The sequence below is a fragment of the Lygodium microphyllum genome, chromosome 9 (assembly GCF_053477565.2).
Source record: "Lygodium microphyllum isolate KBCC chromosome 9, Lygodium_microphyllum_v1.1.10, whole genome shotgun sequence".
In the NCBI taxonomy this organism is placed as follows: domain Eukaryota; kingdom Viridiplantae; phylum Streptophyta; class Polypodiopsida; order Schizaeales; family Lygodiaceae; genus Lygodium; species Lygodium microphyllum.
In genome coordinates, this window is record NC_141143.1 from 44,382,225 (window position 1) to 44,394,226 (window position 12,002).

A 12,002-nucleotide genomic window follows, 5' to 3' on the forward strand; every position below is an offset into this window, starting at 1 on the left:
ATAAAGCTTGCACGATATAAAGCAAGAGACTAATTGGGTACAATCTCTCCCCATGCCTTGTGTGAGCACTCCACAAAGCATGTATTTGATATATTATTCATCTCCAAGCTCAAAAAATAGCCCAACTTACAATTAGCACGCTTTAGCTTTTGTATTTGCTTTTGTCCCACTAAAGAATTAAAGCTATTGGGTGCCCAAGGAATCGAGCGGTACCTAAATACAATATCCAATACAAATATTTAAATCGTATGCCCATGCGCATACAAAAATAATAAATAAATATCAAGCACTTCAATAAATAAGCGCGTCAAAATAAATATTAGTGCCACGCCTAAGATGTGCACCCATAAAAAATTATAATAATTTGAATATACACTATCGTCCAGTGCTTCCCAATGCCAGCGCTGCCTACTCTACACATCAACTGAAGCATTTACAATTGTTAGAAAATAATAAAATTAAACCAACAAAAGTGAATACCTTACAGACTTCAGCTACTACAAAATAAATAAATTGATTAGAACTCAATCCTAACCTGAATTTATTACGAGTACGCACTCTAAACTTATAAACGTCTATTAATTTAAATATGTATTTTGCGGAATCACCCGCTATGGAATCACCCACTTAAACATTAAATTAACAAGACGCCCAAAAAGGACAGGTGTCCCCATCGACTTTTCACACAAGGAATCCACTTTGTGTATGAGCCCCGGCAATAAATAAAATTTTAAGAAATCCACTGTGAAATATGTCTCCTAGCATCACTACTTCAGCCAATACATATGTGACGCAGGACTCTACTGTGCATAAAGCTCCTGAATCTTCTCCCATAAATCCCATGCACTCTGATTCTCATTTTCAACAACATTATGATGGACCTCTTCTGAGAGTGACAAGATAATGGTAGACTTGCATAGCTCATCAACTTCCATCCAAACATCATCATCCATATCCTCGGATTTAACACCCTTGAAACATAAGGGTTTAATCTACAACTTCTGCACCAAAACCTACCATATCTGGGACTTCCAATACCCATAGTTGATACCATCCAACTTGGCAATGTTAAAGAGAGTTGTGTCTTTCAGATGGCCAGCCATACTGTCCCAAATCAAGGCAAAAAAGTAAAATTGCAGTTTGTTGTAATTAGCAAAAAATGCACTAAAACCATTGCTAAAACTGGCTGAAAGAGTGGATATCACCAAGAGAACCACCTATCCACCAAATATGACCAAGATAACATCAAACAGTAAGCATTACCCTCATAGAAGTGCTCAAAATCTGTAGATTTCAGCTTGTTGGAATAAATGATAGTAGTATGTAAAGCTATCCCAAAGTGAAGCAATCACTGATACATATGTCACTACAACTGCCAAGTAGCAAGATACATCCAACAGTGAGTGTCAAGGGGCAAGAAGGTACCAAGAACTATCAAACCAATAATCTGTCAAGCAAGAGACATATCATAGGTCTAGAAGTCATGCATGTAATGGGTCTCGGGGTAAGAGAAGAGACCAAGCACAAGCACAACTGATAGAGTAAGAAGCTCAGTGCATAACCATCCAAGATACATACAAAACTAACAAACCTGTGACAGAGATAGGTGCCTGCCCCAATAGGCGTATCAAATCGGTCCACTACAAACTAACTGCAGACATAAAGCTCTCAAGAGAGCAAATGCATGTAACTGTCCCACAAGCTCAAGCTCAAGTGTAAGTAAGACTCTGTGTACATCCGAATATACCAAGAGGCTCCCACTAGAAGTAAAGTTAGATGCAAATAGAGCAAGCAATGTTCTAATACATTGATTACATAGCATCAAACTTGCCAAATCCTAGTAGGGTACATCCGGAGCATAAATCCCAAGCTATCTTAGACCTGTAAAGCATAAGCCTAAAAGCATTCAAAGAGCATGTAGCTGACAACCAAATGTAATGCCCATTAGGTCCAAATGCTCAAATACATCTGAAAATGAAGCTCCAAGTGATGGTCAAGCATGGGCAAACCAAGTGGCATCCATATCTGACCAAAGCATAAATGTAAGAAGCCTAAATGTCAAGTAGTGACAATAGGCATAAACCGGTCCAAAGCGTGCCAACAACTGAAGCCAAATGCCAGTGAATGACGACCAAGGCGGAGCCTAATCCAAGATCAAAAGCATTCCAAAACTAAAAAGAAGCATTTGACAATCTCCAAATACATCAGTGTGATCAGTCAAATCTCCGGTAAGCACCCCGAATCCAAGAACCAATGCATACACCAAGTAAATGAGCTTCAATCCACTGTATTACAATAGCATATTTACTATTAAATGAAGCTCAATCCATGACCAAATCTACTCCAAATCAGTCCCAAAGCATAGATATAGCATCCCATAACATTCGGGTATCATCGGGCATCAATAGGCATCAAACGAGCAATGCCAAACAGTAAATGTCAAGTGTTGCCTTGTTTTGGCATAGTCCTGGGACTGTGTATATAGCAATGGCTGAAGGTGGAAGCACTCAAATCGATCATTGGGAGACAAGAACTAATGTCGGGGAGTCCAACAATGATTGAAAAGGTTGCCAACATTGTCGGGAAGCCAGGGAAGAAGCTGGAAGTGCCAAGAGGAGATCATCCCAACCCCCTAAAAATGCGCCGCATTTTGCACTGGCTACTCCTAGGGACTGGGGGGGTCTTTAGCAATGCTTTGGAGCACTTGGCAATGTTGAGGGGGCTCCGATGCAGCCCTGCAAGGTGCCAATGGAAGGTCGGAAGCTTGGGGAGGAGGCAGGAGATCAAAACATACCTGCAAATGAAGGTGCCATGGTTTCCATTGGAGCTCATGTTGAAGCTCTTTAAATCCGGGCTGAAGAAAATACCGAGAAAGCTTCAATGCCTTTGCTTTGATACCAATTGAAAGGGAAGTGAAACCTAGGAGGAAGAAGCTTGGCAGTGAGAGGTATGGCAGATGAAGAGCAAGAGCAAGAGAGAGAGTAAAAGCTCAAAGTGGGAACTCCAATAACCACAATGTGTGGCCCGGCCTTCCTTTATTCAAAATGTCACTAAAAGAATAAAGAATAAGTGACTATGACGAGCGCCTGCCACCTGTAGTGTGCAGTGGTGAGTACTGTCAGTGTAGTAATACACGGGCGGTCAGGCGAATGTGCCTTTATCCCCAACAAGCAGGTGGTTTATGCTATTGAGCTTTGAGTCTTAGACTAGGATCTTCTTCACTTGGATGTTTCATGGTTGATATGTCGTGGTCCGCATACATGTACTTGGATTGATTTGGGCTTCACACTCCAGGAGCATACACCTCTTTTGTCAGTTCTTGCCAGTGTTGTGTACACTTTGTCCTATTACACAAGGGGTGTGCTGGCTTACTGACGGATTCATTTGACATGCTTGGGTATTTTCTCAATGTTTGTATGACTGTCATATGCTAATTTATGCCCGCTTGATGCTGGTTATGATTTTACAATCAGTGGTTGACGTGGTGCATTGATTTTGCCTAAAGTTTGCTCTCATTGTACCTGGCTGCAATTTATTACAACAAGCAGTTATGTATGGACTGATGTGGAATTTTCATGATGAATCATCGTGATTTTATGTACTTTTGATGGTACTTGGTGGGCAACATCATTAGCTATCAATTTGTGGTCATTTTGCCTTGGTTTTGGTGGTATTTTTGGTTGTTTACAGTAGAAAACAGCAAGCAGTTTTGAATTGTTTACACTGTTTTGGACTACATTATGGATTCTTCTTCCATTGACAGTGTTATCTTCAATATCACTAAGCTTGATGGTACGAATTATGCATTTGGAAGAGCCAAGTTTGGCAGGTATTGGTGTAAAAATTGCAGATAAAGCCACTAAGGATGCATGGCGAGCAGCCTGAATGACAAATGGGATGAGCTTGATGAGTTATGCAAGTCCACCCTCATCTTGTCTCTCACCGAATAGGTGCATTACAATGTGGTTGAGGAAGCACAGAGTGCTTGGCAACTTTGGGATAAAATTAAGAACCTCTATGACAAGAAAAGTCCAGCAAGTCAGATGTATTGGCTGAAGCAGCTTATGGACCTGCGCATGAAGGAGAATATGACAATGTCTACTCATTTGAGCTAGTTCCATGCTATTCTCAAGAACTTGACTTCGCAATGTATTATCTTTAATGATGAGATTACTCCATTGTTTTTGCTTGGGACTCTAAGTGAGTCATGGGATGTATTCCGCAATGCCTTATGTGTTTCTGCTACTATTTTGAACTTGCTTGATGTAGAGAGTGCTCTTCTACAGGAAGAGATCAACCGTAAGAACTTGGATGTCTCTCGTGTGTCGCATGCTTTGACTGTTAGAGGCAAAGATGGTAATGGCAAGAATGACCATGGGAATGGTCGTGGTAGAGACTCGCAGAAGTCTAGGTCTAAGTCATATGGTAAGTCGTGCAGCAAGTCTCGTGGGAGAAATGCTAATGTGATATGTCATCATTGCAGCAAAAAGGGTCATATATGCCCACAGTGTCATGAGTTGCGCAATGAGAAGCGCAAAGAGAAGGGGAAAGACAAAGTACATGAAAATTCCTCTGATCGCAGCATTATGCCTACGAAATCCAGTGTGAAAATCGACGAGATAAATGTCATGTAGACTAACGACTCTGATGAGGAGTACATACTTGCAGCTAGTTTGTGTGATGCTACCTCGTTGACCAATATTCACTCTGTGTATGCGCAGTGCTGGGTTTTGGATTTTGGTGTTTCATTTCATGTTGCACCATGTCGTGCGTGGTTCCACTCCTACCGCACAGTCTTTGGTTCAGTTCGCTTGGGTGATGACAGGTCACTTACTATTGTTGGCATGTACGACTATAGTTCTCTACTGGCAGTACTTTTCTTACAGGATGTACATCATGTACCTCCGCTTACACACAGTCTTATGTCTGCAGGGCAGCTTGATGATGCTAGGTTTCATGTTTCGTTTGGGGATTCTGCCTGGAAGATCACTTGTAGCAGACTTGTGCTTGCTAGAGGTGCCAAAGCTGGCAGCATTTATCCTCTTGTAAATGATGAGTCCTCTGTTGACCATGTTTTGTTAGTGGGTTCCATCCCACATGTATCTCTTTGGCATGCCCGTTTGGGCTATATGTCCTTGAAGGGAATAAAAATGCTTTCTGGTTTGCAGTACTTACTGCCCCTTGACTATGCATGTTTAGATTCATGTGAGCATTGTCTTTATGGTAGATAGACTATGAAAACACATAAGAAGTCTAGTAAGTAGGACACACATCAGTGAGCCCTTGGCATTGGTACATTCGGATGTCTGTGGGCCCATGCCCTATCAGTCTATGGGTGGTGCAAAGTATTTTGTGATGTTCATTGACGATTTTTCGCGTAAAATCTGGGCTTATCCCATTAAGCTTAAGTCCGATGTCTTGGCTGTATTTCAGAGATGGCTTGTATTTGTTGAAAACCAGACTAGGCATAGGTTGAAATGCCTTAGGACTGACAATGGGGGAGAATATGTGTCACATGCTTTTGAGCAACTATGTGATGAGAGGGGTATTAAGCATCAATTGACCGCCCCCTATATCCCACCCCAGAATGGTTTGGCTGAGCGGATGAATAGAACCATCCAAGAGCGTGTATGCAGTATGCTTAGCCATGCAGGCTTACCATAGAGCTTTTGGGTTGAGACAGTCAATATAGTTGTGCATGTCATAAATAGATCACCTTCTAGTGGTTTGGATTTCCAGGTTGCAGAGGAGGTATGGACTGGGAAACCTCCATCTTATGCGCATCTACGTGTCTTTGGATGTGAGGCATTCTGCCATGTGCCCAAAGACAAGAGTACTAAGTTGGATCCTAAGAGTGTCAAATGCATTTTCCTTGGCTATGGGGATGTAGGCGAGATGGGTTACCATCTCTCGAATCCACAAGCACAGAAAGTCATCCACATCCATGATGTAGTCTTCCATGAAGACAAGATGCATAGGCATCCTGAGAAGGTGGTAGAGATATGCACGGTTATATTCCAAGAGGAGCCACGTGCTCCTACACAGCCAGTTGGACAGCCTGTAGCAGCAGTTGGTACACATGGCTAGGGTGTTGGACCGGCCACAGAGCCTGCCATGAGACGGTCTACTAGAGATAGACGTCCACCTAATAGATTTGAGCCCTCGATGCATTATGTCTTGGTTATAGATGCAAGAGAGCCTCTAACCTATGATAAGGCTATACGCAGGGGTGACAGTCACTCCTAGGAGAGGGCTATGCAGTCTGAGATAGACTCCCTGCACAAGAATATGACTTGGGATTTGGTTGCACTGCCTCAGGGCAAGAAGGCTTTGCCATGCAAATGGGTGTACAAGCTGAAAAGTACCCCTGGAAACCCCAAGCCGGCTTATAAGGCAAGACTTGTCGCTAAGGGTTTTAAACAGGAGCATGGAGTTGACTTTGATGAAGTCTTTTCTCCTATGGTCAAGATGAGCACCCTACGCTTGGTTTTGGTCTTAGTCGTGCAGCTTGACTTGGCGGATGGATGTCAAGACTACATTCTTACATGGGGATTTGCATTATGAGATATACATGGAGCAACCTAAGGGCTTTGCAGAACCTTGCAGGGAGCACCTAGTGTGCAAGTTGAAGAAAAGTCTTTATGGCTTGAAGCAAGCACCTAGGGAGTGGTATCATAAGTTTTATGCCTTTATGCAGTCATAGGGCTACAACAGAAGTGCTATGGATCTCTGTGTCTTTACACGAAGAAAGCCCGTAATGGCTCATTGCTTATTTTGGTACTTTATGTGGATGATATGGTGATAGCAGGGAAAGATCATGATTAGCTTTATGCTCTTAAATCTTAGCTAAAGAAGAGCTTTGAGATGAAAGATTTGGGACAGGCCTCTCACATTCTTGGTATGCGCATTAAGCGCGACAGGCATCAGGGACTACTCTACCTCTCACAGAGGGAGTACATTCATAAAGTCCTTGAGTGTTTCTGCATGCAAGATGTAAAGCCTATTGGCTGTCCATTACCTTCTTATGTGAAGGTTTCACATGTCGATTGTCCATAGACGGATGAGTAAAGAGCCGAGATGGTCAAGATCCCTTATGCATCAGCCGTGGATAGTTTGATGTATGCCATGATATCCACTCATCTAGATATTGCATTTGCAGTTGGTGTTGTGGCACGCTATATGGCTATAGCTGGAAAAAAGTATTGGGATGCCGTAAAGGATATCATGAGATACCTGAAGGGCACATCAAATATGTGTATTTTTTATGGCAACTAGAATATAGGAGTTATGGGCTACACAAATTCAGATTATGTAGGACATGCAGATAGTAGGAAGTCCGCTTCTGGTATCTTTACCTATACTGGAGGTGTTGTTTCTTGGATATCCAGGGTTCAAAAGTATATGGCTCTCTCTACCACTGAGGTCGAGTATGTTATGGCCACTAAGGCTTGCAAGGAGGCCATATGGTTGGGCCGTTTGGTTCATGACCTTGGGATTGATACTTTACCTACGCTGCATTCGGATTCTATGAGTGCTATTCAGCTAGCCAAGAATACGATCTTCCATGTGAAGACGAAACACATTGAGGTGAGGCATCACTTCATACGTGGGGCCGTGGAGGACAAGTCTGTTGACCTTGTCAAGATCTCCACTAACGAAAATCCTGTAGATCTGCTCACAAAAAGCCTCATTACTGAGTGCTTTGCCTTCCTCAGGAGATTGATGGGCATTGGATGAGATGACGTTTTTCCTCATCCTGTTGTACATGTGTACATTGTATTGTCTTTTCTTTTTCTTTTCACTCCTCACTGGGGCAGATTCACCTTTAAGTGGGAGGTTGTTGGGGGTAAAGGTGCCTTTGCCTAGCCACCTGTGTATTACTACACTGACAGTACCCGCCACTACACACTGCAGGTGGTGGGTGCCCATCATCGTCACTTTATTCTTTATTCTTTTAGTGACAGTTTGAATAAAGAAAGGCCCGGTCACACATTGTGACTGTTGGAGTTCCCATTCGTGTCTCTCTCTCTTCTTGCTCTTGCTCTCTACCATAGCTCACTTCCAAGCAAGCTTCGATCCTTCTCACCTTTCAATGAGTGCCTATCTATCATGAAAAATGCAAATAAGATTCCTTGGTTAATTTAGGATCCTTATCCTCACCCCTCATCCCTCATTAGAAGAAGAAATTAAAGTGCTCCACTCCACCTGCCCAAAACTCACAATTGCTCAAGAGAAAAGATGGTCCTCATAGTGTTGACCAATGAAGACAACCCATCTCACCACTAAAGAATTCCTGCACGACCCTCAAACTCACCCAACCACCTTTCCTTCTCCAACTAAGATTCCTTCTCCAACCAAGATTCCTAAATGAGAACATCCCCACTCTTGTGCATGTAAAGAACTCTCAAGTGCACATGCAATTAGAATTTTTTACATATAGTTGTAGTAGGCCTCATGTTGTATAACTGCTCAAATATGGTACACTAAGTGCATCAACCCATCCCACAATATGGTTGTAGATGAGAAAGAATGGGAGATGACCCCCAAGTGTAGTGTATCTGACAAGCACAACATGATATGCTCGTTATCCCCTCGTCCTAATGAACTATGAAGATATCGGCAAAAAAACATACGTGATCCATAATGTCCATCAACTACTATAGTTGAAGTCTAATATCAATATGTACAAGCAAACATCATTCTCAACCAAGAAGATCAAGTACTCAAGCGCAATGAATCCAAAACAATGACAAGAACAATCCTAGTCTAAACAAACACAAAAAAAAAATGCTAGAAAAGCAACGAAAAAAACAGTCATGCAAACAAGCAAGCACACAAAATCTTATTTACCAGATGCAACGATAGGGGTTTTTAGGTTGCAAAAAATCATAGGACAATGTAAGGAGGCTTTTGGAGAAAATGGGATTTGCAAGCAAGATAACAAGCTTAACCTTTATACTTGGGGGGGTTCCTCGGCATATGTTTCTATCAATAGGTCTTTGCTTGAACCTTCAAAAGCTAGTGAGAATATAGGCAAGGATGCGCAATTAACCCTCTCCTATTTGCAATTGCTACTCACCCTTGATTTTGAATGATAGACAAGATGTCTCAACAAGGATAGTTGGAAGGGATTGAGTATAAAGGTAAAAATCTAGCGAGGCAAGGATTTTCCAATGACTTGATGATGATGCTTAGAAAAAAAAAAGAGCCTACAAAGATAAATGGAGATAGTAGAGGTATATGAAAGGATAGTTGGTCTCAAGATTAATTGGCTAAATCATGATTGGTTTTTGTGCCATTGAAGAAGTGTTGCAACACCTAGGTTGGCCTAGAAAAGTGGACATCAATGTTTCTATTTTTAGATACTTAGGATTCAATGTAGGAATAGGAGCAATCAAAGCATCTAGGTATAAGTTTGGTCCTCAACAAACTCAAGAGACATGTCAACTATTACAAGTGCTGGTCATTACATGTGAAGTTGAAAATCCTAAGAGTGTTTGTATAATATGCAACCTTAATATTTTACCTCCCAATAATGTGTTGGAGCAAAAAATCTAAAAAGGTTAGGACTCCATATTTGGAAATTTCTTGTGGGGGGAATATGGAAAATCCAATTACCTCACTCCACTAAGCATGGACTACTTGAAAGTAAGTTTGAAGGATGGTAGGTTGCAATTAATGGATGTTGAAAGAGAGGTAAATTCAAAGACCGAGACATAATTCAGATTCTATGGGTCCCTCATAAAAGAAATCATGGCAAATTTGGATATCAACAATGAAGCTTGAGTGTCTAACCAAGACAGTGTATTTTGGACTTGGGTATTTCATCCATCCTTAGAAAAAAGAATAGGAAGGAGAGGATGAGCACTTGCCAAGAGGGGAGTCCCCAAGGTGGATTAGAGGGACTCACCTAGTGGAGTCTTCCAAAGTCAGTTAAGATTGCATGGGAGTTTGTAGCCACAAATTGAGCTTGACTACATAGAATTATTATAAGCAAAGGGGACCATTAGTGACATGGCTCAAAAAACTATCAAGTTTCCCTATGAGACACTGGTAACATGCATGGCATTTTCGACATTATTTGCGTCTCTTAAACAATGGATCTAAAGCATTGCTTATGCGATGAAATTTGCAATGATTTTTAAGATGGCAAATTGAATTTCGATGCATATGCAATGCTCAAAAAAGTTTCATCACGCAAACGATGCCTCTTATTAGAATTTAGGCTTCTCCCAATTTTATTTTTCATCTCCATTTGGCGTGCAATTGTCTTTCTCTCTCCACAAAATAGAAAATATCATCACAAGCAACAAGGATCATTGCAAGTCAATTGCGCAAGCTAATGGCAAGTATTTATCTCTCTCAAATCCCCTCGTATGCTTGATTGAGCAAGATGTTTTATCTTTCCCTTTTGTTCAATTATTGTTGAGTTTTGTTTGTGATCACGTTGTCTCTAGTTTAGGGTTTCCCTATGGTGACTATGCCTTTGGTCATAGCTAGGGCATGATTTAGGGTTTCCCCTCTAGTCATCATTAGGCATTATAGAATTCACTACTTGTTTGTATATTTATTGTAATGTTTTGTGAAGTGCAAGATGATATAATTTAATTTTGTTTAGTACAATGCTTGTCTTGTGAGTTCTTTTCACTCTTCATGTTCACCTCATATATCTCAATGTTCATGAGAATCGATGCTTTGGGATAAAACACTTGTTTGGGTTTTTCTCATGGAAATTGCTCATTTATTGTGTATTTTCTTCTCTTGTTTGAGTGAATGAGAGATCCATGGTATTTTTGGTTGCCTATAGCATTGGCACATATTTATTTGCACATCTATTGGTGCAAAAATTAGGAAAAGTGCAAGGCAATCAATGTATGCTATAGATAGATATTGCTAGTACTCTTCCACGAGAGGTTTGCCTTATTTTTTATATATGTTGCACAATAGAATCCTATAGATATGAATGTGTGCAGGCAAAAAAGATGAACTCAAGAAACTTATACCCATGATCCTATAGATGTGAATGTGTGTAGGCAAAAAAGATGAACTCAAGAAACTTATACCCATGATGTTATGAAAACAATCAAGTGATTTCTCATGAATTAATTAGGATTTAGATATCAATCAAAATTGTTAAGACATGGATCAAATTTTTAACACAAGTAAGATCAAGGTTAATTAGAGACAATGAATATAGTGAATGATAACGAATGAACACAATTATGATTAAAATAACTCAAAGATAATGAATATAGTGATGATTTTTTCTTCAAAATCAATCATATGGGGTGAATCTCTAAGAATAACAGTAAAGGGACTAGGATGCCAGATAGATAGATCACAACCAATATTTCTCTACTTATGTTAAAGGACTTGAAAGGGGAGCAACTAGAAATGGATGCTAGATAGGAAGGAGGGCATGAAATCTTGGTGAAAGGGGGTTATTGCATGCTAAAATTTACTCTCATAAATTGATTCAAATTGGGCTTTGAAGTAGCCCATTGCTATCATAAATCTCACTATTACTATGTACACATTGCATGTAATATGGAGTGAGAAGCATTCAATATAGCATTAACCAATAATGTATTTGTTCTTAGCCTTCACACATTAGTCCTAATCTTGTTCAAAGCATCCCTAAAGTATCTTTCAAATTTTGCATTTCTACATGCTCTAGATATCATGTAGATTGCTTGTCTCTTTCTTATTTAACAAACCTTGTCAAATGGAAATAGTTATGGATAGCAGTGGGCTGTTTGAAAGCTTCAGCTTGCTTCATACTTCAACAATAGTCATGGATAGTAATATTCATGCCTTTTCTTGATCAGTTTCCCTCATGCTCTGCCTATCTATGCTCTTGAGTTAGAGTAGCTCCGATGCCTTCTTGTTGTCCACTTTTAGTCTTCTCCCTCTCCCTCTTTAGATCATGCCCCCTTTACCTCCCTCTTTTCTCATGGGACTCTCTAAGGTTTGGGCCCTTGATTGATATTTGGTATCATGTG